Source organism: Dermacentor silvarum, chromosome 8 (genome assembly GCF_013339745.2).
Source record: "Dermacentor silvarum isolate Dsil-2018 chromosome 8, BIME_Dsil_1.4, whole genome shotgun sequence".
In the NCBI taxonomy this organism is placed as follows: Eukaryota; Metazoa; Arthropoda; class Arachnida; order Ixodida; family Ixodidae; genus Dermacentor; species Dermacentor silvarum.
The window spans coordinates 61,550,357-61,565,695 of NC_051161.1; positions in this window are offsets into that span (position 1 = coordinate 61,550,357).

Consider the following 15,339-nt stretch of genomic DNA (forward strand, 5'->3'; position numbering starts at 1 on the left):
ATAATTTATTACAGGCTTCCGAAATCGCCACATTTCATGGCCTAGTGCTAGATAAACACGAAGTTTTATCTTCATGTTCAGTTACTGCTTTCAAAAACATATTTCAGCCATACGCATTATCAATAAAAGTATTGCCTATTTACAGCCCAATATCATCTTGGCGTTATATTATGCATACATTCATAGCCACGTCGTCTACGGTGTTTGGGCGGCAGGAAATACGTATTCTCGCATATGTCTTCTCTCCAATAACTTCGAAGTCAAGCAGTTCGGCTCATCACACTTAGCGCTTATTTGAGCTCACATTTAGTGCGTTTTGTTGCCATGCTACACCTAGCTATATTTACCATCACATTTTTCTTTACCAATTGTTTATTCTAAATCTGGTGGTGGTGGTAGCCCACTAAGGTTAATTCACCGTAACGTATGGGTTGAATTTTCGTTATCTCCAGAACACTGACTTTGCCAGGCGCTCTCAGCTACACAGCCTTCTCCTACCTAAACTAAGGCCTAATTATAGAAAATTTACTATTTAATTTGCTGGAATAACACAATGGAATTCCACGCTTCATGAAATTAAGTTATGAAGAAACGCCTTAACAAATAAGAGTCACATAACGATACATTTAATAACTACGTTACCTGACTCCTATTAATTACTGTCTTTTCTGTAATAGCATAGCAATACTTTTTAGTTCAGTTTATTAGTGTAAGTGTGAGTATTGTACTAGATTTTTTGTAGTGGTTTGTAGTAGTTTTTGTTGCTACGTGTGTACAAAATGAATAATATTGCTGTATATGTAAGCTGTTCTGTTGTATATTTATTTGGCAGTGTGCATTTTCTATTTCACTGTTCTTATTTTCTTATTTCTTTCAATGTTATCATCTCTATGCTTGAGAATAACTTGTACATGTACGAATTTCTCTGCACGTGCTACTCAATTTATGTAATTTAATTAATAAGGTAACTATAGTACTCCGGATGTTTAATTCGGTTATCTTGGCGCTCATGCGCTTTCATCTGAACATCATGCTAATGGTTGTGGTGTTGCTGGAAAGAATTAAGGCATTGCCGCTTGACTTTGGCTTCTTAATTGATAGTCCAATTGAAGCAACTATGCATGACCTCCCTCTATGGTAACTATCTAAAACAGCTGCTACAAATAACCAACTCGTTGTTTCTCGATGCTATACAAATGTCAGAACCTCCCCCCCCCCCCCTCCCCTTCCCCTTGTTAAGCCGTGATTGAGACAAAACCTCAAGGAACCGATGAATAAGGGGAAAAAGTAGGAGTAGAGTACTCAAGTAAAAAGTTAGGAAAATCGAAAGTTTACATTGTGCAATTAGTGGCACCAGTTACGTTCTTGCGTTCTGTCTTTTTTTTTTCAGCTGAAGTGAATACCATTGCAAACATTATTCATCCATACAGATGCCCAACTTAACAGTCCTGCCAGTGGAGCCCTGAACTAGGGGCCCCAACCACGGCACCTCAAATTTAATTTTATTCATTATAGTTTCTCTCTCTCTCTCATCACAGCACACACAGAAAAAAGCAAAAGAAATAAAAAAGGCAACATGAATGTATATTGATAACTTCGGCAAAATTTGCATTTTACAACTGTGACCCTATTCACAAAGCTTTTCCTACGTGAGCACATCTGTCTTCGCCGGCACCCATTCCCACCAAACGCTTTAGTGGACGGCTATATTGAGAATGCACACCCTGGTAATTTGCAGTAACGGGCCTTTGTGTAGCAACAGACGCTCTACCTTTAGAATCAAGGAAGAGCCAAACACGGAGGAAACGTTGTATCGCCCCCGAGATTCGCGCGAGCAATGTGCCGTGTAGGCACTCTTGAAGGCCACTAATGGCCTCGAATAGTTGATCGAGCTTTCGAGAGGTGGCTCTACTGCCCCTCAAATGTCCACTATCCACTACCCGCCTCCATCCGCACTACCAGCGAACAATGTAAGGTATTTACAGAGACTTGCGAATATATGTGGCAACATAGCAAAGGAAAATCGGGAATTGTCATGTTCAATGAAGAAATAAGTAATGACGTGGTATCATTTCGACAGCAAATCATATCCATAGTCAAGCAATACAAATAGCTGATAGATAGAAAGCTTTTTTTAATAGGAAAGAAAGAGAGGTCGACCTGAGCTAGTGCGCTCTGGTCTGCTACTCTGCACTGGGGAACAGGGAAGGGGAGTTAAATTACTGGGATGGATGATGATGATAATAGAAGTGGTTAGTGCTTATGTACATTAGACGGTGGCCCTACTAGAGCCGCTCGTCTATACAACTTCGTGTCCTGAAGAAGCTTCAACAGCGCTTTAGTTGCTCGCATTGAATTTGTAGTGTCAGGCCATGGGCCGAGAACAGCATCCTCCGACAGTAGCTGCCTGGGTGTATACATATACGAAAGAAAGACCTACGCAATCATCCACCAAGATATTCTAAATATGAAAGGGAGGCGCATTGAATTAATAATGAAATATAATGAATTTTGGGGCTTCACTAAATACGGGGTGGTACGAGGAATTTGGAAAAGTGTAATGGTGCCAACGCTGACATCGCAAATGCAATTTTGTTCTTTAAATCACAAATCCTGCCGGGGTTGGAAGTTAAAAAAAGGTAGGTGGGCCAGTTGGCATTGGGGGCGCAGGCTAAAACTACAAATGAGGTAGTGCAGCGTGATATGTGTTGGGTTTCTTTTCAAGCCGGTAAGCGCAGGGCAAAATTAGTTTTGAAGATAGACTAAGAAACATAGATGAAAAGAAATGGCCGGCTAAAGGGCACATAAATATCTGTACCTCAAGCGCATCAAGATGCAGCGCAGGAAGATATCAAGAAAGTTGATAACCAAGTACATGGTAATTGAAAGTACAAATAGACAACCAAGAATCACCAGAAGAAAGTGAATAAAACAGAGATGGTAAATTGTATGTGAAGGATGGAAACAAAACAGACCAGTGAGATTTACGAAAACGGCAACAAAGAAATCACGAGGGCAAATAGCTTTGATAGCACAAAGGGCAGTGCGCCTTGCTACTTGAGGCCCGTCCTGGCTTCCCGAGGGCAAAAGCATACCGGAGAAAATATTCGCCACAGGATGAGGCATGCGTGTGGTGCAAAAAAAGAAAAAAGCCGGCGAACAACTCGGCACATCGCAATGTAATGCCTAGATATTCATCAAGCGAAACCCGTAGGTAACGTACGCCTTCCAGACTGGTCAGCAGTCGAGATAATTAAGGGACGCTTAGTGCACTGACGCTAAAAAAGCAGGGAAGAGATTGATATAACCGGATTCATTGCAAGCGTGAGTAACGGTACAATATAGATATAGAGTTTTTAATGACAAAAGCAAGGATGGAGATCGGACATGCAAAATGCTGGACGGTGATAGATGTAGTAAACCCTGATAAGAACAGGCAGGCTAGAGGACTATTTGTCGCTGCGCCGTTTGAAATCGGATGCCAATAAACGTCATGATCATCATTATCATACATTTTGAAACACATTTTAGGTAGACGAGAGAATCGGCGATGGTCAAGGCACGCTAACGACTGTAATTTTTTTTTATTATAGTGACATCTGGGCGCCGGCTTGTCGTCACTGTAAGAGCGTGATATGCGACAATTTTCTCGGCGTACTTTCGAGGGCTTTTAATATTTCATACGCTGTAAAGCATATAGATCCTTTTCGTGGTGATCCCGTAGGTGCCACCATGTTTCATCACGTGGTGACGCGTCCATTGCTTGCCTCAGCTGCCTCCGTGTTTACAATGAATATGCATGGCGCTGCGGTGCTGCTCAGCAAATCTCAGTTTCGGGGGATGTTGTAGACGGTGACAGGTTGGAGTTGGACGACACGAAGCTTGGGCAAAGCTTCAGAGGACTGTGAGCGTTTTCGGAGTTCATTACGCCTCCTCCAAACGACGCAAGCAGGGCACACGGGGCTAGAAATGTATTCCAAGCTGTCGAAACTATCCGCTTATGGAATATAACAGGATCAGCGTGATTCACTCTTCGTTCTTTATTTGGCTAACACGTTGAAGAACGGCTTCTCATGTTTCTGACACAGTAAAGTTGTTCGGCGCGGTCACTGTCTGATTGTTTATTGTCTGCCCAATCGCTCGCGGTGCTCAGTCGCGATGGATTTTTTCTTGCTGCGCACAAGGCTTGCAACCTTGATGTTCTGTACTTTCTAATAACTTGTGGCAAATAGATATTATCGCTAGTACCTCGCTTACTTTGTGCACCATCACGTTCAGCTCCGAACATTCGTGCGTTGTCGGTGTAATCGCCGTCACCCATGCTTCGGCGAATTGCAACAATTGTACGCATAATAACTTATTATTGATGCATTGGCGATAGAGTAGGCGTACGTTTGCGTGTGACTTAGGGTGGATGTGTATAGATAAATTGCGAGAAACTTACTATGCCAGGCAGCGGCGCTACACCCTTTCCCACTGTGCAGCGAACGATATAAAATGTTGCTGACGTTCCGGGCTTGAAGTTCTTTCTTTGGAGGCTATCGATACAACGCTGGCTGATGAGCGATTTTTTTCTATCCTCGAAAAAATTGATGCACCACGAAGAGCCAGCAACAAAGACAGTCCTTATGTAGCAGTGGCTTGTGGACTTGCTCACCCAGATTCCCCCCATTCTTTCATATACCAGTCACTATTTTTGTAGCCAACCACGGCACACGCCTTCTCTATACCGTTTCACATGTTGCACCATGAATGGAACACAGTCAGTTAACGAACACCCAGTTGCATTTACAAGAGCTGATCGCACAGCCGCGGTGCAGGAGTGGTAATGGATTCGTATATTCCCGCGCTTTCGCTGAGGCAGCGCGCGGCACGCCGCCAAAATCGTCATCTCGTTCCCCTAGAGCAAACTGCTCCACAAAAAAAAAAAAAAAATGTCTATAGTGCCAAGACACTTCTCGCGTATAAGGAAGTTTTCGCTGGGAATCTCACTAATAATTTACATGTGAAACGCTGGAGTGCTCATGGGGCAATCGTTGAAACGACTTTAATAAACTGTGCTACATAAAATAGAGAAGTGACTTCCAGGTGTATCTTCTGAATAGAGTTCTAACTTACGTGACCAAAATTTTAGCAAAAATTGGCGAAAATTTCAAACAATACATTAAAATAATGTATTTACTCAGTTATTTTACAAGAACAAATTGCACACATCTTTGAAGTTGATGTTATCGACAGTGTAATTTTGACAAACCCTGCCAGTGAATTTTCAGTTAACGTGATATTGCATAACCGGCTTCGTGTCTACTGCAATATCATAATTCAAAAAAAACTTACCTCATCCTCTCAAACCATGTATGATATGCCATTTTTGTCTACTTTATTTCTTCTAAAATAATTGATTCACGCAATTTTCATCCTTATTCCTGTAGCCGAGTTGCGAAGTAGCTGCGATATTTTAGCTTTCATGAATTTTGAATAACTTCAGCAAATATATCACTTGAAGTACGACTTGAAAAGGTTTGATATCGCTTCTTGAGCGTGAGTTGTATACAGTGTTAAATTTTTCTTATTACACTTTTCTCGCCAAATTCTTGTTTAATCTTCGCATTTCTATCGTGCCCAAGATTGCACTGAACGAATATCACCTCGCCCTATTTAGACAGGACTTGTCACTCGAGTTTTCAAGTACAAGCTGCATATATTGGATTATAGTGTTTGTACTCTCCATGTGTCACAAAAGAGCGCGTAATCAAAGCGCGCATGGCGTGTCACGCAAGCCAGCGAAAGAAACACGCCGGGCCCGCGGCAGCTTCAACAGAGGGGGAGAGCGCATAGGCCATAAACAGCCGACGTGACCAATGGAGTCTAGACGTCGATGCGACGGTAACCAGAGAGAGAGAGAGCACGGGCGCGGAGACACCTTCTCACCTGGCGAGTCGAGAAAGAGATAATTACAGCGTGAGCGTGCGCCAACAGGATGACTCATCAACCCCCCACCCCCTCGACGACGCTCCGACGGCGGCAGTCGAAGGCGCGAGAAAAGACTAGAAGATTCCCAGGCTTTGGCCATGCTACGGGATCACAACACCGACCGAAGGTTCGAGAAGGACCGTCGACGGCTATATAAATGCCGTGCGAGAATCAGAGGGGATTCAGTTCAGTCCACACCGGTGAAGTGATGTAACGTGAAGACCGAGCGTCTGCGGAAGAAGGGGATTCCCCGGCAAGCTAGTCGGCGAGCTCATCTAGCGTCTGCATTTCCGGAACAAGTTCCTTCTTCGAGATTTGCCCCGAGCTACGCCGAGATCGTCCGACTTCTAGACCAACACTGGTGAATACGATTGGACACTTAGTGTTCCTTTTTTTATTTTGTGCTTTACTTGTTGGACTCTTAGTGCTTGTCGTTAATCATTTTTCTTGTGTTTGTTAATACCCATCTGAATTGTATTGTGTTGTGTCTAGCCTAAGTGTGCAATTGTGTGTGTAACTGCCTTGTGCGAAGAATATATTTTGTTGTGTTTCGACAACTCGGGGCTCTGACTCGGTCTTTGGACAGCAACCGGCGTTCGCTGGCGCACCAGAGGGCCCATTCTTAATTGTCCTTGCTTTCGTGGGATTATTTTCGGAAGCTGATAAGTCGGCTTTGGAATTTGGTTCGGCGTTTGCGCCTCGTTCACGGGATCTGTGACACCATGCATTTTCTTAATCTCTCAGACATCATTAGCATTTATAATTTTCTGACTCTTCTTAACCTCCAATAACGCAAACTGCTAACTGTATACTTTTGTGGCTTGTCCCAAGTTCAATATTGTGTACATTTTATTTATCCTATTTTATTTTTGTTTTACATTTAATATATTGCCTGTACGCGTTGATTATCCCACGAAGATGGCCTTCCTGTTAAGGTCCCTGATGGGGCTGCCAGTTATTGACAAATGAACAAATAAAAATAAACACAATTTTTTTAGTGAAATACGTGCACAGATTTCCTGCATAAGTTGAAATTTGCATTTCCTTCGTATAGCAAAATTTTTATTGCATTTGGTAGAAAGGCTGCTTAATGTGTGTTTCAGATGCATTGCACATTGAAGCCGTTGAAAAAAGCTCCTTAAGAAAACGGTTCTTCTGTCCTTCCTCTGTAGTACCAGTGCCACATACTACGTGCGTTTAGGCGCGTGCAAAATGTAGATCGGAGGCACCTTTCTGACAGGCACACAAATAAAAGCGCGATTGCCTCGCAGTTATAAAACGCAATTGCGGCTTTCGTGACTGATACCCAGCAACTGCAAGGCGTTTATCTTCGTGTGCATTGGAATGCCATTGAAGGACGCGCGGACCATTTTGTTCTCTTTTGGTAGCAAGGAAAAACAAGAAAGAAAAGTCCGTGCATCGACTGTCGTTCCGTCGGCATTCTTGATTCCTTTAATCGCTCCACAGACGTACGTCTATTCCCATTGCACGCTCTCATTTGCGCCGCATTGGCAGGCTCTCAAGTCGCACGCGTGGCTCTCGTTCGACGGAGATGTTTATCACAGCGGACCTAATGTGCTGAGCGCTGTGAAAAGCTGGGCGTATCGGCGTCAGCGTACAAAGCTTCGTTAAGGCTGTCACTGGCAGTTAAAATTCCAAAGGGGGTGCATTGCCTCAGTTTTTATACCCGGTTATTGCTGGGATTGAATTAATAGGTAAGCGTGTCTGCATGGACGAGCGCATGGGTGCCTGTGAAGCTAGCTTGCTGAGTGATCGAGTGAGTGAGTGAGTGAGTGATCGAGTGAGTGAGTGAGTGATCGAGTGAGTGAGTGAGTGAGTGAGTGAGTGAGTGATCGAGTGAGTGAGTGAGTGAGTGAGTGAGTGAGTGAGTGAGTGAGTGAGTGAGTGAGTGAGTGAGTGAGTGAGTGAGTGAGTGAGTGAGTGAGTGAGTGAGTGAGTGAGTGAGTGAGTGAGTGAGTGAGTGGGTCGGTTGGTTACATTGGGTGCAGGAGCACGTAAATGCGGAATTTGAACGAGTGGCTAACAGCGAGCCACTAAACAAGGGACTGCTTACCAGGCGTTATGCAGACTTCTCCATTATCATTCCACTTCATTATTCTTTGCTTTCAGCTCTTTGACTAGAGTTATCAGGCATACACCTTCCCCGTCTGCCTACCTTGATCCTTAGATAAATTATTTGATGACTACTTAATCATCCATTTCATGGCGCTTTCTAAATTGAATGTTGAATCGAATGTCTTCTGACAGTGGCCTATATTTTAGACTGGATACATTTGGCAAAGAGAGGGACGGCACACCGTAAAGCGTTCATGTGCTTGAGATTCCTTCGAGACGTTGATTGTCAGACGGAGTAACACGAAAGTACCGCAAAGTTAAAGAAAAGTATCCTTGGCAGTGTAAATATAGTCACACGAGTGGCTCAAGACTCTTATTTCTGTAGTAGTCCTTGAGAAAACACAACAAGGACGATAACTGGCGCGGGGGTCTAGTTAGTGGCCCTCTCGAAGTGGCACTCGAAAAGATAAAGCTGTAATCTAACTAGTAAAGTCCACCCGCACTATCGTGAATTGAGGCGACGACAGGGAATCCACTGCTATGTCTATAAGTGTCCGTTCAAGAAGACAGCGTGCTCCCTGACGCTTTTTTCACGTGCTGCGTTTTACACGTGCAACTATGGGTAATACAGCCAACTTTTCGTCACTCAGACCACCGCGACTCGCAATAATATGCGAGGATATGGCAAGAATGCCTCACGTGGAGCATCACATCAGTGAACACACGCAGAAAAAAATCATTAACGTAAAAATGAAAACGGGGAGGTCAATTGCTTAAACTTCTTTAAAGGACCGCGGCAAGAGCTACATTGGAACAATAGTTTTACACATGGCCTTGTAGACTCCGCAAAACATTCCTCTATATTTGTAATTAAGCTGACATTTAGCGATATTCTTACTCATACGTATGAATTGTTCTCGTATATTGATAATTGGTTGCTTCGAAAGGCATCGTAACAGCGTCATTTAATAAAGTAAACGAGTTATAAAACCTTTTTGCGAGAAAACGTTTTTACCACATAATGGTACGGTTCAGCCCCGAGCAACGTTTCCTATTGAAAACTGTGAGTTATGGATAATTATTGCAAGTCATCGACCAAATGAATTCTGCAGAAACACCGAAAGGCACATGTTACATCATATTAGAGAGCTACATTGTTTGGAGGCAAAAGTAGTCCGTTTTTGTTATGCGCGTTGATAATTAAACCTTACGGTGTTTTTGTACTTTTGACGGAAATTAATTCTATTTGGACATGTGTAGAGATGAAAAGAGAATATATTTGACTAATAGAAGAGAACATACTTTCTTCCTGTATCGCGTATTATGTTCCAGTAGTTGAGAATTCGGTGTTACCTCTGATATTGTTTATGTATGTATGTATGTATGTATGTATGTATGTATGTATGTATGTATGTATGTATGTATGTATGTATGTATGTATGTATGTATGTATGTATGTGATGTATGTATGTTATGTATGTAATGTATGTATGTATGTATGTATTATGTATGTATGTTATGTATGTATGTATGTATGTATGTATTTATGTATGTATGTATGTATGTCTGTATGTATTGTATGTCTGTCTGTATGTATGTATGTATGTATGTATGTAGGTATGTAAGCATTTACTATGTATGCATGCAAGTCTGCAATGCATGTATGTCTTAACATTAGTAGGTTACAGTAATGTATGAAAGCATGTATTTGTATGTATGTAGTAGTATGTATGGAGTATGTAGTATGTATGTATGGTATGTAGTAGTATGGATGTATGTATGTATGTATGTATGTAATGTATGTATGTATGTATGTATGTATGTATGTAACACACATGCAGTACATTTCTTATATTTACTAGGCATGTTGCACAGTATGACTTCCTGTGCAACATGCAAGGGCAACAGTGATTCCTAGCACGTACGGAAGGTGTGTGTATGTGACCAAGAAGCAAATTTAATTACAAAAAAAAGCACCTTACTCTCGGTCTGCTACATGGCAAATCAATTACTCTGTCATTGGGACCGGAGCCCACCGATCAAATTCCATCTCCAGTCAGCTGTCAAACTTGATTATGCGTTTCCTTTCCAAAAGTTTCTTGATAGCGCTGCAGCAGCTGTCTGACTAGCAGTTAGCAACGCCTCACAATTTTCGGGCCGCTGCTGTTTGAACTATATTTGTTTTTGTTTTCTTGTACGTGCATGCGACAATTACATTTTTTTTTATTCTACAGCGGTAGATTGAAACAAACAAGGACTTTCCGCTGTACTCTGCACTTCAAGGACAACCTCTTGCCTGGTTGAAATATCCTTGGAGGAGAGAACAGATATACAGAGAAAAAAAATAAAACGCGTGAAACATGCACACGCCAAACAGGTGCTGAAGTGTCTTTTCGGGTGCACTTTCGGACGCTGACGCAGAGGCTAGAAAAAGTGAACGCGCGGTTTATTTTCTTTCGACAGCCTAGCCACTGAATCTTAACGCTTGGGCTATATTTCCCATCAGAAAACAATAGTGACAAGAAAATCACCCACTTGGGAGGCCATGACGCTTATTACAATGTACCAGCGGCAGTTGGATTGGGGTTTCAACCGTAATGCCGTGCTCTTTTGAGGGATTCTGAAAAATAACAATCTTGCCGTCCTCTCAGCATACAAACATACATACGGGTACCAATAACTCTGTCCCCTCGTTTGACGTGATTCAACGTTGTGACTCCGCGTCGATGAGTATATCGAGAGTATGGATCCCAGCTGCGGTGAAGGCGTTCTAATAAAGCATCAGTTGGAACGGCATCTCAACACGTCAGTGCGAAAGAATTTCGACACTAATTATATCATTTTGACTTAGCAGGTTGTTCTCATACCTGCATAATAAAGGTGGCGGAAACACTTATTTTGGCAATCTCTGAGATGGACGCTACATGGCGGACACAGCAGATAAAGTATCTGCCTCTTGTCTGCTGCCATTCCGGTCCATCAATAAACATCACTTTAAAAGATGAATGCGTACACATGCATGATGTACGAATGATGAGAAAGACCAATAATCATATATAGTGACGCTCCTAGGACGTCAAAGCTAAATTATCCGTTGCTCCTATAGGCTCTCTCTTTTGTGGCTACTTAGCGTCGTTTCGCAGTTATCTGCCTTAACTGATTCAAGGAATCGGCGTGGATTTTTGTGTGGTATTAAAGTAAATTGCGATGTTCCTACGTCGCTCCGCCTGATCTGGCGGTAGTGCGAAGCATACCTCTATCGAATAAGTACGGTTTAATCTAATTGCTACTTGCATAAAATTCAGCAGTTGGAATTGCCATGACGAATATGAGCTGCACGTATAGCTTGGAAATTATTAAGTCGTATTTCTTCTGTCTGCTGCGACACCTTTTCTTAAAGGCTAACGTCACTGTGATATTGTGGCATGTCTAATGCACTAATGCACTGAGCTGCAGGACGTTCTCGGCCAGGCTGGGAAAGTGGCGCCTCCACTATGCGTGTAAGAGGGCGCTTTTAACTCTGTCAAATGAAGCATAGCTTAGAGAGTTTTTGTGTGTGTTGCTTGTAAGTTCATAATGTAAGTGTTCCGCTTCATCTTACATCTTTCACGTAAAGCAGCATATAATGTATGCTGCTTGGCTGTCTACATTTTCTAAATAAAATTCCGCGTCTAAGTTAGCTATCGAAGATCACAAGGATTCATGCAGATTTTTTTCCGAGGCTGCATTAGTTTTCTTAGATAAGGCAAGCTTGAGAAATAAAAGGAAGTTGAGAAGCGCCAAGGTAGGAATTGTGTATTTCTGCACAACTGGCTTAAATATTTAGCTCACAACTTTGCTGCACTCACCGATTTAATCTTTTTTTTTCTACTCTTTACAGCAAACTTTTGGTAGTGAGATAATTTCTGCACGCCTTATTAAGGACTGATGCCAATGAATCAGGCGAAATGGCTAAATCGTGTACGTTTTCAAGCAGTGTTGTGAATGGTGATGTCCGAGGGTCCATGAAGGTTCCATGTATGGTGCCGTGCCAGGTGCCGAGAGGAGGAGTTATCCAGGGAGATTAGAAAACTGTTTTATATACACTGTACATGGTATATTCCAAGATGGGCTCCATGATATTGGAGCCGTCTACGTGCTAACATCTTTGCATGTGGTAGCGTTTACATCTCCGAGCGTTCTCCCTGGTCGAGCGTCTCTACACGGTCAAGCCTCAAGCGTGCTCTACATGGTCAAACCTCAAGCGTTTTCTCACAACACTTAAGTCCCCTGTTTTATCCCTTGCGTTTCCCTCTTTCACCCGACGAGGGAATGCACTTTAGTTCTTTTAGCCAATGACAGTCTTTGATCAGGTGGCCATATCCCGCACGTGATGTGTTGTCGTTTCCCACCGGGCGCCACCTCCAATCTTGCTAGGTCACCCCCGAACACAGGCAGCGGTTGACACCTTGGGAACCGAACGTTGATGTCTTTCCCCCGGGATTGCCAGACACGGGCCCCTTTCAAGATTCGCCTCTCCATAGCGGTCAGTTCGCGGAACCAGGTAGGGCGGTGGCTGTCTCGAAAGGGCGCCACGTTGGCGCGTAGCAGTCGGCGCCGGGCGTCGTCGTGGTTCGGGCGGCGCTGGTAATTCACGGGACAGCACCAAGGGGCGACGCGGCCGTTTAGCGACGCATGAGGTAGCCCGGAGACCAACGGCTAATCCCTCAGTCCCAGGTGACAATTCTCGGCCGCGAGAAAGGGGCGCCAGATTGGCGCGTCTGAGTCGGCGCCGGCCTCCCTTGTCCCGAAGGCCCGCCAGACACAACAGCAGCCAATTGGCCCAGACTTAGTGACACACAAACGTTTTGAAAAGCTGTCGTTTAATGGGGATCTCTTAGCGCCTGACGTCAGAACTCGCAGTGCACATACGTTTCGCTATCTGGATGTTGCATGCAGCGCCTCTTTGAACGGACACAGCGACAGAATTATCTGCATGTCAGCACCGGGGAAGAAAGAAACGAGAAACGACGTCATCCGTGCATGCACGCGAAGAGTGAACCATGTGATAATATCGACGTCAGAGTACGGCACGAGTTTCCGTGTTACCCCATATTTGTGAAATACGAGCAGTGGCGGGCGATAAAAACGGAGCCAGCCGCTGTACACGTCAAAAGCAGGCAAGCGTTTTTCCCGTGTTGCGTCGACGCGCTTGCGAGCATCTGTTAAGCTATCAGTGACCCGCCGTGGCTGCTTAGCGGTTATGGTGTTGGGCTGCTAAGCACGAGGTCGCGCGATCAAATCCCGGCCCCGGCGGCCGCATTTTGATGGGGGTGAAATGCTGAAAACACCCATGTACTTAGATTTAGGTGTACGTTAAAGAACCCCAGGTGGTCCAAATTAATCCGGAGTCCCCCACTACGGCGTTCCTCATGATCAGATGATGGTCTGTGCAGTCGTCAACTCGACTGAAGCTTACTTCGTTCACAATGAAAAACTTAAAAATCTTCAACTTATCTTGTGGTGCAGGCGAACTGCTCGCCAGAGAGCAGGCAATGTCCGCCTGGTGAGGGGCAAGATTCCAAACCCTTGCTTCAGTGTGTGCGTGGTTGTCTGAGACGTGCACTGTGGCCAAGCAGTCATGCAGTGAAAGGCCACAGTATTTCTGGGGTGAATAGTGTCTCTGCCAGTGCAAGTGTGACGTTGCTCAGTAGGCATTTTTTTACGTCGCTTATGCGTTTCGACAACAAAATACTGGCCTATCATCTGGGTGGGCGCAGCAGGAAGGTCAGTCTCTCTGTCTTGAACACATTTTCGAAGTGTGATGGCCCACATCAAGCCATGAAATTCAAGCGTTAATGTCTTCGGATAGGCATTTTGTGGTGCAGGCGCGAACGCTTTAGCAGATTTAAAAAAGAAATATTGCCGTCATGGCGTCCTATCAATCCCCTTAGGCATCTCCAAGCGTGTTTAGGTCTAGAACCACCGCCTTCAAGCGAGACATAAAACGTAATCAAAATGTCATCACCATGACCAGTCTTTCTTATGAAATTTGTTGCACAATATAGTACTTTATTTTCTATGTGCGCTTGCATTCGTAATGTATATGATTTTATCTCCGAGATAGTCATTGCAGCTATGGTTTACTACTTCATGTACCCGTACTAGGAAGACCTTCCTGAAGTTCTTGTGCGTAGTTTGACAGGAGAAACGTTAAATTTACGAATCAAATTGTCAGTGACTGCCTGGTCCTACTATTAGAAATCTAGCATTGAGAATACACTCGATAACTGTGATGCCTGTCCCATGTCTGTGATGTGTAAGGTGGTTGCATGGAAAAAAAAAGCACCACTCCATGGCCATTAGCAAATCACTTGAGATAAACTCGCCTTTTTGGGGGAATGTTGAGGTTTGCCTTTGTTTTTTTTTCCACGGGTTTATTGCGTATTATTACAAGACACTATTATTGTAGTGTCGAGTCAAAATGCTCGCTGAATTTTTTTCTACTTCTCACTGCTTGATAGCACAAGGGAAAATGGAAAAAGAAAGTAACAGCTGAATAATTACATAGATTTTTTCTGTTCGATGTTTATCGTATAAATTTTATCAACTGAAAGAAACCATCATGATAAACGACGTCATGCTACGTTAATATACTAATATTTCTCTTATTTCTCGATTTACGTTTGTACTTTCATTATGACAGCCTTAATCAAGCTTTGCTGATCATTCCACCCACGGCTTAAGAACAATGCGTATTCCGTGATGTACAAGACGTGCCTAAATGTGATACTTCAATGGTCTAATATTAAGTTTATTATTTGCTCTGGTTACTAGGCCTTCATGATAGGCGAAGGGGAGGGAGTGAGTTCCCAACAGGGGTGGGTGAATATTCTAGGTTTGAAGAACAAATCGAAGGTTACACACTAAATATTTGAAGTATTCGGTATTCTTGAATACTTAAAGCTAGCCAAATATTTCGGAACAACCGACTCTTAAGGTCTTGTTGTTCTTTTTCTTCTGCTAAACAAAGTATCGCAAATTATCAGGAGTGAATCAATCACAAGAATTTTGGAAGCAATGGAGAAACAAAACTAATAATGCAAGTTTTGTGTTTGGTCTCGCGGCGGAAACCCACATGACGACTCGTGATTTTTCTATGTAGTCCGTCATTTTATGTTTTTCGCAGTCTAATAATGTAGCAATTTGACAAACTAATTTTTCTCGGCAGCTCTCGTTGCTTTTACATGTGTTTGCGGCACACAAGTCCTCCCGCGGCTTTTTCTGTTCGTGTTTCAGAGTTCGTTTTTT